The sequence below is a fragment of the Labrus bergylta genome, chromosome 3, assembly GCF_963930695.1.
Source record: "Labrus bergylta chromosome 3, fLabBer1.1, whole genome shotgun sequence".
NCBI lineage: Eukaryota > Metazoa > Chordata > Actinopteri > Labriformes > Labridae > Labrus > Labrus bergylta.
In genome coordinates this window covers 26,500,650-26,514,831 of record NC_089197.1, presented here as the reverse complement: position 1 = coordinate 26,514,831, position 14,182 = coordinate 26,500,650, and positions in this window count along the sequence as shown.

Genomic DNA, 14,182 nt, shown 5'->3' with positions numbered 1-14,182 from the left:
GAATAAGACTTGCATTCATGAATATTCCCTATTAAGATCCAGTATAAATGAATAAATGAATTACCAGAGTGGTACATTTGAATTTCCCTCGGGATCAATAAAGTATCTATCTATCTATCTACAAAGCCCCTGATATGTTAAAAATAATACCTCAGGAAGTGAAGTTTGTGGACAAAAATGAAGAACAAGTTTTAGAGCAGAATCAGAGAAGCAAGAAATCTCCCATCCAACTTATTTACCAACTAGAGAAAAGTTCAAGTTCAATATTTTTGGTGTATTTTTTTTTTACTTGACATTTAAGTTAACAGTTTCCCAAATATGATGTGATGATGTTCACATAGCTTTGCACAGAAACAGCCTGAAGAGCTGTCCTTCAGAGGACTACTGTTTACATTTACCCTGTGAGTACATTTCAGACATGTTTCACTTTTAGTCACTAAAGAAACTAACTTCATCTTTCACCCAAGTTTTTTACACAAGCCTTTTTACTTTTTCAAAAGCAAAGAATGTTGATAACTTTCCCACCTCCGGCACATTATTATTGACAAACCCTGATCTTACCTGAGATACTGCCCTTCTCTCACGTTAAGCAAGCAGACAGTATGGATTAAGACGACTGTGTGAGAGGCACACAAAGAGTCATAAAGAGAAAGAGCACTCCAGTGTGTCATGTGTAGTGAACTGTGAGTGGCCTGCTGGTAGGTAGACCATAAGACCTGCTTTGCTCCATATCTGTTTACAGCCCCCTAGGATCTTACTGAGGCTCCCTACATCATCGCTACAACCATTTATACCCAGAAAAACCACACATATGCCCTCATACACGTGTTCCCTCATTTACAAACAGTTAAAAGTGAATCCATATGCAGTGAGCTAAGCAGAGAAAGAAAACTATCTCTGTATTATCATAGCTAAGTTAAAATCTAACATGCTATGAATACAGAGTCCAGCACAATCATTATAAATACATGACATAATAGATATTAGCACACTTCACTAGGTTAAATGTATTTAGTCTCTCCCATGCTTCCACTTGTGCTGTCCTCCAATACCCTGTGTTGGGTACAGGGGTGCACATGTATTGGCACGGTGTTAGTGCTGATGGTGTTCATGGTGGTGAGATCCAGATGTGACACCCTCTCCTCTGTTCATGTAGACTAAACCTGTGGAAAGGAGAGCTCCAGACCTCCATAGGATCAGCCCTTCTTTGCAGGGCTGCAGCCCACATGTGGACCATCCAGCCTGGGCGGCCACTCCGCGTTACACACTCCATTTGCAACAAAAACTTGTCAATAAGGTTGGTATGCTGCATCACACATGGTGATCCAAAGTCTGGTAGAGCCAAAGCAATCTGGTTGAGTGAGCACCCCAATGTATGGATCAGTAATATTGCCGAGTTTGAAGGTGTTGACTCCAGTAGTACTAGAGTAAATCCTTTGCTTTAGATCACTGTATTTGAGGGTAACTGACTCATATCTATTGACGTGAAATATTGAATTGTTCTGTAATAACTCTATCTTCCCTTGAGTCGGGTGATGTTTAAAGGAAGGATGATCAAAACATGATGTTTCTTTTTTTCTAGAGCCAACTTGAATCACCTAACTTGGGAAGATTTAAAGGATATTGGTAATCCTGATGGGGGAAAACCTACCATGAATGAAACAATGTAAAAGTTAGTTTCTTTCTTGTATTATTTTGTGTGTTACATGCATTTGTCTGGGGGTAACATAGACTGTAAATATTAATGGATGAAGCCTGAGTGACGTCACCCATCTGTTACGGCAGTGGGCTCCGGAAGCTCATCGTCGGCAGCCCCCGCCATGCTGGATTTTCATTTTGCAAAATGCAGTATTGCACAGAATCAGAGGTCTGAAAGTGAAAACAGATTTGTTGAAACAAACAACATGAATCTTATACGGCTTTTCCCCATCTGTTACATCAATGCCTGCCTGATGTTCATTGTGTTTTTTTCCACAATAGAAAATTGCATCATGCCATCTTTCTGAACCCCTTCCTGTACCGGTTCATGAGGATATCCCAAATAATCCGAAACGATGCATATGAAATTAATTTCCTCTTATCGGTAGTTCAGTCATTTGTTTTATGTCTGTTTATGCAATTAAGTCTGAATTTCTACAGTACAATGTGTTTAGTCCAGACAGACCACTTATTATATAATTGTTTCAGAGTAGAGGACATTATTTTTGATTAACTTCAGTCACATGCTTGTCACAAGTGTTTACTTAAGCAGCTTACCTCAATAAGGAGTTGTTGTTCCAAGCCCGCCTGCCTCACATATTCAAAATGAGTGTAGATAACCAATTGATACGGTATTATAGAAATCCTAAATGTAGAGGTATTAGTAAAGACAAAAGTGAAATGTAGTAGTCTTTAAATATTTTTAAACCAGAAGACAAAAAAAAAAAAAACAGCAGTCAGACTGGTAGAGTTCTGAGTTTGAAACTGTCCTGAGAGGTGTGTTATCAGAATCAGCAGCTATCATCCACTGGACTTAAACATTTCCTTCCTCTTAACAATTTGTTCCTATCGCTAACTTCCTGCTCAGCCTCTGCCTTCATGCCAGCGGGCCCTGAGAGAGATACATGATATCATATCTCAATTATGACTCGGCAATTTAGATTATTATGCTACAGGAGAAAAGTACTGTCTCCAGGGGGGAAGCAGTATGTCAAATATTCAACTCGAAGTCACAGACTCCTCTTAAATGATGTATTAGACAGTTAAAGGACAAGTCTGGTCAAAGGGGGAGATGGAAAGTGATTTTCTAGCAGTTTGCAGTCAGAAGTAGGGTTAGGGCAGAGAAATGGTGTAAATAGACATCCCCACTGTTGTACCAACTCGGTGTCCTCATCACCCACGCAGTGTGGTAAAGTCCTTCCTGTTGCCTCCCCATCCTTCCATCAGCCCTGCCATTGTACTGTAGCCCTAATGTCTCTCCCTCTTTCCTGTCTTTAGTCTTCTGGATGTTTTGGACACCATAAGCTATACAGGAAAACTGTATGTATTTGGTTTGTCTTCAGTCAGGGGGTCAGGGGGCTCTGTCAGCACTGGGAGAAAGCCTCTGTATTGCTGCCCTTCGTCTTCTGGAGTTATTGGATTGTATTTGTGCGCTGCAGCGGCCTTCACAGCTGAAAGACAGCCAGTGGAATTTCAGGGAGGTCTTTAGTGTAACAGGTAGAGAGCAGACTTCTCGTCTGATCTGCCTCCCACCAGAGAGAATCGGGTTGCCTCAGTAGCCCCTGGACATTTGACGTTGTAGAAATATTTTCATAACTGATTGTGTGTGAGAAGGTGGGAGAAAGAGAGAACCAGGGTGACATGTTCTCTGAATTGCCGTGGAAAAAATGTAGCGGCTCGATAACCCCCACCCTGCCTCTCTCCTGTGCTTCTCTCCCTCATCTAAGAGTATTTGTATTTCATACCAGAGATATGGCAAGAAGGACTGGAATGCACCAAGCTGTAGTCCCTGAGTGAAAGGCGTTTTATGGCTTCTGACACTAATCATAGAGCTCACATATTGGTTTGATTTCTGCAGATCAGGCTCTAATGGCCAAACACTCTCAGGGTTAATCAATGTGTGACGGGACAAGGTAGAACAGGGCCTCAACCACATCGGTCGCAAATTACGAGCGTGTGCTCAAGCATGTGTGTATGAGTTTTCTAGAGGGGCACACACCGATATTAAGTTGTTGATCCTGCTTTACTACCTCTCTTCCTGTGTGGAAGATCTTCGTGTGAGCAGTGCAGAAGAAGGGGCTGGTAATATGTTGCGGACAGAGACTCTGGATGTGCAGAGGGCTAATGAGCTGGGAGTGAAGAGACACCAGCTGGCTCCTCAGGAGAAGTGAGAGCACTACAGTGCCTCCCATAAAGAAAGGGTCACCAGTTCAGTCCCAGTTCAGTCCAGTAAAAGAGCATATAACAAAATCCCTTCAGTTTACAAATACTGGCAGACTCACTCTATGAAAGAAAGGAGAAAAGAGGAAGACCAAGTCCAAGAGGAATTTCTCAATGGGGAAAAAATGTAGTTAATTGTTTCATATCATATCATATTATTTCGGAGGGCATTGCATTCATGTTGTATCGTATCATATTTTACTGCATTGTTGAAAATAACACCTTGCCCAAGCCTATTGCGGAATTCTACTTTCATAAAGGCGTTTTATTCTTCTTCAACCACTAACAGGGAAGTGTCTCTGTAATATTAGTCCTGCTTCCCAAACCATCATCCCGCTGGTCTCCAGTCAAACCAGACCCTGACCTGACCTGGTCTGATGTGGTTGAGGCTTGGACACTTGGGCTGCCAGACTCTACAGGAAGGTCAGAAAACAGAGAATGTCATTTTGGTAAATGTGAATTAAATGTCATGGAAGATTAGACATGAACTAAGAAACGTGGGGACATCATGCACAAATTAAGACTTATGTTCCTAAATGATATGAGGTGATCAGCTTATATTTAATTGTACAAACAATATCAGTATCGCATTTTAAATAAAGCAGACCAAGCACACAAACTATGAAGACTTATCCTACAAATATATACTAGGAAATTATATTTTTCCACAGCAATGATGCTGTTGTATTTTTCCTAGACTATACACTGGATCCAGGAATGGAAATGTAAAGTCATATTTAAAGTCATAGTCTTTAAAAAATGTTAAGTATTGCAGATATGAGAGAGAGATTGTGTAAGCTGGAGTGAAAGAAGCAACGAGCCTGCTGTGTGGCCTGGCTGCACCGAGAGAATTTAAACAGATAATATGTCTTTTTCTTTTGACTGATGATACACACACACACAGACACACACGTACACACACACATACACACACACACACACACACACACACACACACACACACACACACATACACACACATACACACTTCTCGTGGCATGCTGACTGTGTTTATCTCAGCCCAGGCTCTGTGTAATAAAGCATGCTTGTTTTCAGCACCCAGGCCAGCCATGTACACATGTTTGCCCGACAGACAGACAGACACACACACACACACACACACACACACACACACACACACACACACACACACACACACACACACACACACACACACACGCACACACACACACACACACGCACACACACACACACACACAAGCTTGGTAGAGATGCTGGACCGAGGGCCCCCTCCTCTGGAGAGCCTGGATAGCCTTTGCTGATGGTCTGATGTGTAACAGCTTTTGTTTACTTAGTGCAGAGATGACTCTATCCTATGTGACACTGAGGATGATCCATTATGGCTGAGTCCAAGTCCTGGAGAGATAAATACTCTGATGGCCAGGTTCCATAAGACCAATTTAAAGTGCCTCTGTGGAAAAAAAGAAAAGAAGCAGAGAGCATTCAGGAGTGATGTGTGCCCCTCTTTTTGTCCGTGTGTGGCTGCAAGTCTGTGTAAGAGAGCGATGCCTAAAAATAAACTCTGTGTGACGCATTTTCATATTTTATCAAGGACTAAAGTGTCCAATGAGTCAAGAAATGCAGCTGAGCTGTAGAAATAATGTTTTTTTTTCTGATATTTTTACAAGAAATGTCTAAAATAACATAATAATTACACAAGAGTACATATTTAGTTTGGTAACCACTTGCTGTCTAATTGTGTCAATGTATTTTTGCATTGTCATTATGTACTTCCTAATTATCTTAGAAAAGTTTAATATTGTGACATCATGATTATTTAAACATTTTACCTCGATTACGATTAATGAACAGTTATTTCATTTTTGTTTTTTGCCCTCATAGTTCACTGACAGGTTTACTGTAAATATGCCCAACTATTAAAGCTGGGATATTTTTTCTAATGAAAGAGTGCATATCTGATTAACTATTATGTGACTATTAAGCATCGCTTGAAATGAAAATGACACATTGTTCACAGTGTTTACATTTGACTTTTTGTTCTTTTTGTTCTGAGTCGTCCCTAAAGACAAAATGTGTCCAAACGACGGACATTGCTTCCATGTTGCGGATTGGGCGAGTCGTCACGTCCCTCTGCCCTAAAAATAAATGAAATAATCGACATGGGCAAGATTACGTCGGTTAGAGGTTCTGAATGTCGGTTTCTAATATAATTTTGATTAATTGCCGAGCCCTACTCAGGAGTCTGAGATGTTATGATGTTTTCTCAGGTGCCCACTGAGAATCAAGAAGTCAGGATGGTTTGTTATTTTCCTTTTACAATAACGAAGATGACTTGACTGGAGTATATATTATTACATGTAAAGATAGCCTCGGCAGACATTGATATGTTTATTTAATACTTACAAGTATCCAGAATGCAACTCAAACATGCTCTTTTTGTCATGGTTTGTTGAAGACATACATGACCTGAACAAACATGAGATAATAAAAGCATTTTAATTGTTTAAAAAGAAAGTGACTTGGAGTTGTTTTTTGTGATTAGATGTCTACAGTATTATTTATAGTTGACCACCTGTTCTTACTGTAAATGTGTCTAAGCTGTGTAAGACTGCCTTGTTGTCGTCATAAAGGGATATTGGAGTGGTGTTTTTATATCAGCCTCTTGTAACGCTCCATCAGTATTATATCCTCCCCTCGCTAACCAGGAGGTAAAGTCAGACTGAATAATGATGTGGGAATGAAACGGCCTTTATAGATGTTCTGACCTGCATCATCTTATTTGGCTCTCTTTCAAAAAGAAAAAGTATGGATGCTCTATGTGATTGAATTAAATCAGCAAGTATCTGTGTGGCTCACTGCTAGCATGTACAGAATACGTCCCCACACATCAAGATACAGTCTGTGAGCATTTGCACATGCTCGTATGAGGGTTTGAGTGCAACTGTGTTTATGTTGAGCTGTGATTAACACCGTCCAGGTGCTCCTGTTGGCAGAGCTGCTGGTTTAGACACTCACACATTTTCCCTTCTGGCTTTGTCCGACTGTCCTTATTTACAGAGCTGGACGAGCCAACACGTTGAACTGCTGACCACCATTTATTCTGAGACTGTCTCATAAACGTCTCTCCATGAAGAGACGGCGCGCATGCGTAAGAGTAAAATAGCCGTGTGTGGGTGGGGGAGAAGGGATTCCACAGTGACAGTGAGTGTATGTTAGGGCTTGTGGATGGAGGAGGAGGCGGAGGCGGGATAAAGGTGTATGCTGAGGTGTGATGGTCCACTTCAAGTTGAAAGATGGATGCCGAAGTAAATGTTCAGGGAGATTTCAGACAGCGTTGAGGATTTCAATAACCCCATCTCCACTGGTCTAGACAGGAAGGCCGGACTTGGGCCGCACACAACCACAACCCTATGAGTCGGTCGGAGGCCTGGACCTGGGTTAATCGGCTCCCCAGAGGAGCAGGAGCCTGTTTATATAGTGCTGGTATGGCGGTCCGTGTGTATCAACAGACCCTTCTTTCAAATGATCAGTGTGGTTTGTTCAGATGCACAGGACATCTCTCTGCTGCACTGGCTAAATTCATAACCAAGAAAATGTCAGGAGATGAGGAGAAGCAGGGAGGCAGGAGGGGTCAGGAGGGGGCCAGTGTACCATACACAGCAGAGCAAGGAGAGAAAGAAAAGAAAGGCATTGTTGAAAGTTTATTTGTGAACTGGAAGGTGCAGCATGGAGATGTAGGGGGTGAAACTATCAGTGGTTTTGTGTTTGAGAGAAAAAGGATGGAAGAGTTGGAGCAAGACAGCCTGAAGGAATAAGGCGAAAAACATTGTGTAAGTGTTGGCTGAAGGAGAGAGGTCTGGTGTAATCACTGGCATTAAACATGATGTCTTGCTCCTGCTCTGTATCAGCACTAACATGCACCTGTATGTCAGACATCGAGTGGAAAACAAAACAGCTCAGCATATTTAACCTTTTTAAAACATTTAATAATAGTCATCGCTTACATGAACCAAAATGATTCATCTGTATCTGAGTGGGTTTTGTTTTAAACACACAAAAACATATTCAGGTTCTGATACTTTAAAATATACACCTTTTGACTTCTAATAACGTGCAGAACAATTTGACATCTAAATGATTTCGTAAATGGACTTGTGCTTGTATATCGTTTTCTAGTTTTCTGACTAGTCAAAGCACTTTTTACACCACAGGTCACACCAACACATTCACACCCATTCAAACACTGATGGCAGAGGCTGCTATGAAAAGTATCCATCAGTATTAACTAATCTATTGATGGACATTCACACGATGACGACAAAGCAGCCGGAGCAACTTGGGGTTAAGTGTGTATGTGTGTATGTTCTAATAAACATCTGCAATGAGTAAACAATAACATGAATTGATGTGATTTGTCACATCTTGAAACATATTTTAACGAATCAAACCAAGGGTGGATGTTTTTTTTTAACCACAATCAGTCCTCAGTAAAATACCTTGTCAGTAGTTTTTACCACAGTTTTTTGACTTTTGTCTATTTTAGGTAATGTTCCCTCGCTTGCGGAGTAAAAAAAGAGCCCTGTCCTGACATCCCCACATTCCCACTCGATGTTCTAAGAAGCCTACAGTCAAACGTGTCTTCATCCCTCCTATAACCCCGCTGCTCTGACAGTCAGAGGAGAGCATGCACTTTTGATTAAACTACCACAGCCCTGTGTTTACTTCTAGTTAAGTGGAGGTCACAAGCATTTTTTCTCTCATTCCCCCTCTCCCCAATAAATCTCTTTCCGGCCGGGGCAGACGAGTCTTAGGGCAGAAGGAGACGGAGACCCCGCGCTCGGTGGTCCTCTGTTGCCAGCGCTGGGGAGAGCAGGAGCTAAAAAAATAAACTCTCCCTTCTGGCACTGAGGGTGGGCGATGCCACTCTGCGACAGGGGACGGCAGGCTCTGGTGAGTGTTACTAAACTGTCACTGACCCCGCCCCTCCCCACCCCACCTCACCCCATCCCAACCTCAACCCAGGCAAGCACCCCCATCACTCCCCATTAGTGTCCTTTGGCGTGGGCTTGGCAAGAAGGACAAAAGGTGGGGTTAGAATGGTCAGAACCAAAATCGTTCCCAACCAGCAGCAGTTACGTGCACACACTTAATTTCACACACAAATACACTCACAGACACACACACACACGCTCTAACATACAACACACACACACACTCACACTGCAGCTATAGTGCAGGCCACCGGGGCACACGTCACTGTTGTCAGATTGAACACGACGCAGAGCTAATCCAAACCAGCTCCAAGCTTCATCTCAAACACACACACACCGACACACCGACACACCGACACACACACACACACACACACCGACACACACACACACACACACACACGCCTTCACAGATGTACACTCTGCCGCAAAAATACTTTTATACGTCTCAAATATACACAGATAGGCATTTAAGATATTTGTGTGTTTTTAAGTGTGACTGTTTGTGTGTGTGTCCAGTATGTGTGTTAGAGAGAGAGAGAGAGAGAGAGAGAGAGAGAGAAAGAGACTGAGAGAGAGAGAGAGAGAGAGAAAGGGAGAGGGAGCAGCTGCTTAATGTTTAGCAGGAGCAGCTCTTAGTGGACTTGGCGTGCCCTGACAAAATCCATTTTGTGATGGAGTTGTGATTACAGTGATAGGCCAGGAATTATGATGTTGGCTCCTGCAGGGCCCCGGTTTGTTCACAGCTGTAGAGAGCACCAACCCATGTGCTCTCATCCTCTCTCACTCTAATCACTTTCTCTCTCAACTAACGACGGTGTGATGTAATTTGCTGTAACAGTTTATGAATCCCACATACTAACACAGCTTGGATTTAAGGCGTATTAGACTTTGTTTTCTGAAGACTGCTGTCCATATGTGTCTAGAGACTGTAATTAAGAGGGGGACCTTGCCACTGTGATGTCACCAACAGGTTTGTGAAGTCCTGCGTGAAGCGTCAACTTCATCATTTTAGCAGTCGTCACCTTGTTTTTTCTTTGCAAACAGAAGTGAATTTATTTGAGGGACTATACTTCCCTTTCCTGGTTTAACATGCTGTGGTAGCGACTTGTCAATCAGAGGCAGCTTTAAAGTTTATCCTGATTTATCGTTACTCTTACAAAAACTGTATTAAAGAGGACGTGAAACTAGTCAGTGAGACAATACATTTATTTGGAAAATGTTTTCAGAGGTAATTGTTATTCAGAAGCAAGACATTTTTCTTTCTAATTTTCATTAAAATCAGACTTAATTCTGCAACCACAAAAGTCTCCCCCTGCTGGCCATTAAGAGATTGCATGTTTAAGATGCTTCTACATTGGCTTCAGTTGTGTAACCAGAGGCTTTGTCCACTTCTACTATGGTCAAGTATCTAAACAGAAAGCACAAGGAAAAGCGTTGTCATGTTTCAGTATATAGATTCACTGAGGCTTATTTTTGATACATATAGCCTTTCCGTGACAAATGCTAAATTAACCATCTGGAGTTGCTTTCTAATGCTCCCCTCATTGTTTGATGAAACCTCAGCTTATTAGCAGTGATCAGTGAGATGAGGTTGACCTCCTGAACTCCTAAAACAGAACACAAACCAAATGTGCATTCAGCATAAAGCTCCTCGAGCATAAATTGGACTCATTCGAGATACTTGGAGAAATCAAACCTCGCCGTGCGGAGATGCTGAGATACATTTTTCCATTCCCCTTTATTCATCCAATTCAGATCTAATCTCCTCTGACTTCTCTCACATTTGCTTCAGAACTGTAAATGCATGAAGGCAGCACACGCTAACACTTAACTCTGATACACACACAAACTCACTCAGTACTGGTTGGAAACTGGTCCTGAAGAATTCTGCAGTTGATTCGGCTGTGGTTCACTTAACCATGCTGCTACTATAAACACAACCTGTGTGGCAATCCTATTGTGACTATCAGTCCTTCTTGCACTCTTCACTTATGAGTGTACTGTATGCAAAAGTCTGTGTGAGTGTGTGTGTGTGCCAGCATTGGAGTAGAGATTGCTGGATGAGCATGTTTTCAGGACAGAAGAGTTGTTTTTCATACACACACAGCTAATCTGGATGTTCCACTGCACAACCCTCTCTCTCCTCCTGCGTCGGCCATCCCCTGCACACTAAATGTTATCCTTTGGGCTCCTAATTGCCTGTAATTTGCTCGATGAAAGAATCCCCTGCTTGTCTGGATCAGTGACGCGTGGTAACCTGAGAAGCCCTGAGGGGGAGGAAGAGGGGAGGAAGGAAAGAGGACAGAACCAGCCAAGGGGAAGTAGGTGGATTAAGTGGGCAGGACATGGAGTTGAGGAGGGGACAGAAATCAAAAATTTAGCTTTTACATTCATCATCCAGGTTAACTTCATGAAAGTGTTCAAATACTGCTGATTAAGATTCATAATTGCAGATTTTTCTGTTTGCACAGTGAAAAATGCTCAATGATCTCTTTGCATTATTAAAGGGATCGTTACCTCATACTTTATTGTTGTGGTTTGGAACCATGCAAACAGCAGAATTTCATTGTTGGTATGCAACATATTTGCCCATGCAGGAGGAATTACCTTATTAATCCAGAGCATTCGTGTTGTCATGACATTGACTGATAAAATAGGCTTTGAGATACAGGCCATAATATAAATAAAATATGTATGTAATTGTAAATGTAAAATGTAAAATATATACACACTTGCAAAGTAACTGTCTGTCATTTGAATTTATTTACGAACTCCCAATCCTATAATTTAAGGATGCAGTCTATTGTGTTGAATCATATCAAGTTCTCTTTTAACAGTGCAATTAAAGGAATTTATGAAATGTTATTTAGAAAAAAAAGCTAATTTTAAAACTAAATTAAAGAACTAAATCAGTTCCTCACTGTGTACCTGAAACAAATTATAATGTTAAAAAATACAGTATATATATATAAATATATATATAGATATATATATATATATTATATGATATAATATGATAACATAATCACAAACTGTATTTTAATAAATATTGAATGGATTCTTTTCTTTTTTTGAAATGTGTTAATTTGTTCTACCACAAAGGACACTTATTGACAAATGACAGCTGTGCAGACAAACATATAGGTGAACATGCACACACTCACTAACACTGTTCACCTCAGTCCCAAAGTTTTCTGATCAGAACACACTGTGGTCTCATGGACAGGATGTGGGGTCTTGATTGTTTACTTTAATTTCCTGTGGCGAGCAATGATGTGGGCCTGCCTCTCCCAGTGTGTTCAACATGTCCACTTCGGGCTGTACTACCGTCCCCCGCCTGCCAGCTCCACACACCTCTCAGGGCTATCTGCTTCATGGACTGAGGGGTAAACTGGTGGGCCGTGGCTCCGCTTAAATGTACAGTTGATTGCTATGAGATTACACTGCTCCCTTTCAGCTGGGGTCAACGTCCTCATGTTTGACAGTTGGAATCACAAGCAAATTGTGTCATTTCCTACTTGTTGCAGCTCCCCTTACGTGTGTGTGTGTGTGTTTGTCAGTGTGTGTTCATGTGTGTGTAGATGATTTTCTTACTCAGGCAACGGTGTGCAAGGCTAATTATACATGACTTCTGTACCTTTAGTTTACAAGAATACAAACTGTACTTTGACCTTTCCCAACTGGCGTCTCGTGACTCATCAACCATTTTTATGTTTTTCTGCTTTTTTGTTTGCTACTTACATTTTTTTTTCTGTCATGGTCACCATGTCTTTCCCCAAATCTCAGAGCAGAAGTCTCATGTTGCATCTGTGGCCGGTTCCAGCAGCATTCTGGCCCATTGTAGAGCCGAGCGGGTTTACAGTTTACATCTGCCTGTTTGCCTGTCCTCTCGATACTCCTCCTAACCGAGACCACCCAGAAGAAATCTGGAGTATTACTGGTTTCTCTCTCTCTCTTCCCCCCTCTCTTTCTTGCTCACACCATTTTTTCGTATTTCTATCTTTTTTTCCTCCCTTTTATAAAACTTTCATTTCTGGAACAGTAAAGCGATCTAAGCCTCCTTTTCTCTGTTGTTCACTGGCTATTGCTACATTAACACCAAGGCTAACTCACATAATAAGCAACGTCATGAGAATATAAATTGGATAGTAAAATAAACAATGCAACCCTAAAGATTTACAGAACAACTTAACAGTGTTTTTTTGCACATTCTGCATGCAGGAGATCTCTCTCAGGCTGTTCAGTGTACCATCATTTGTGTGTCGGGGATTTCTGGAAATATGATACCTGCTTTCTGTCTGAATTGTTCTCTTAATTTGGTGTAATTGGTGCTTTCAGTTAGACAGTGAAGCTCTTAGCAGCAGTTAAACACAGTCATTTCTTTCTCTTGCTAAACAGCCTTTGTCTTTGCTCTGAGTCTGTACATCGTCAAGTTTTTTTTCTACTGTTATAGAACGCTATTGTCTGACTGATTTGAGGAGGACAGCATTTCAATCCTATCGATGCTGAGAGTATTTTATGGAAGTGACAATAAATTGAATCAAGAATCTACTGTATGAGTGTATAGGCTAAAATAACACATTTTTTGCTCCTTTTCTCTAAGTTTCATTTTGCTTTCCTCTCTTGTTTTTCTTTTATTTTCTATTTTTTTACACAAAAATACCCCCCCCCCCCCCCCGCTATGAGTGTAGAATATTAAATAGCAGACTCAGAGTGGCTGGTGGGAGAGTTTTGGCTGGAGCGTGAGCCCTGTCCCGTTCTCTCCTCTTCTGTCTTAACACACAAGCCAACTGTTTACACTCTGGGGTCATGGACTCTGTAAGTGAAGATACCACTCATATCTCTCCGTGATGTCTTGTTCCCTCGAGATGTACCGTAATAGCCCGCCTTGACATTGCCATAGCGACGCCATACATGGCACGACAAGAATGACTCATCACAGTCAGGAATTGGTGTCTGTTTTCTAATGAAGTTCGCTTTACTCTGAGCATGGCATGTGAAATTCCTGACAGACTTTAGATTTTACTTAAAGCAACAAGCCGATCAGAGGAATGAAGCGTGTTGATTTTTCGAGGCTGAGGCAGCTCCGTTGTGATTTTTCTCTCTGGATTGTGTGTTTCCGATTTTTTTACGAATTGGATGAAATGCCCAGTCACCAATTTTATTGTCAATTGTCATTCTCCTTTTGTACAATTGTCCTCCCAATTGCAAAATATTTGTTGGAAATTTTAAAATTGCATCACAAGAGGATGTATCCTCTGTGAATACAAACACTGAAATGGCACAGT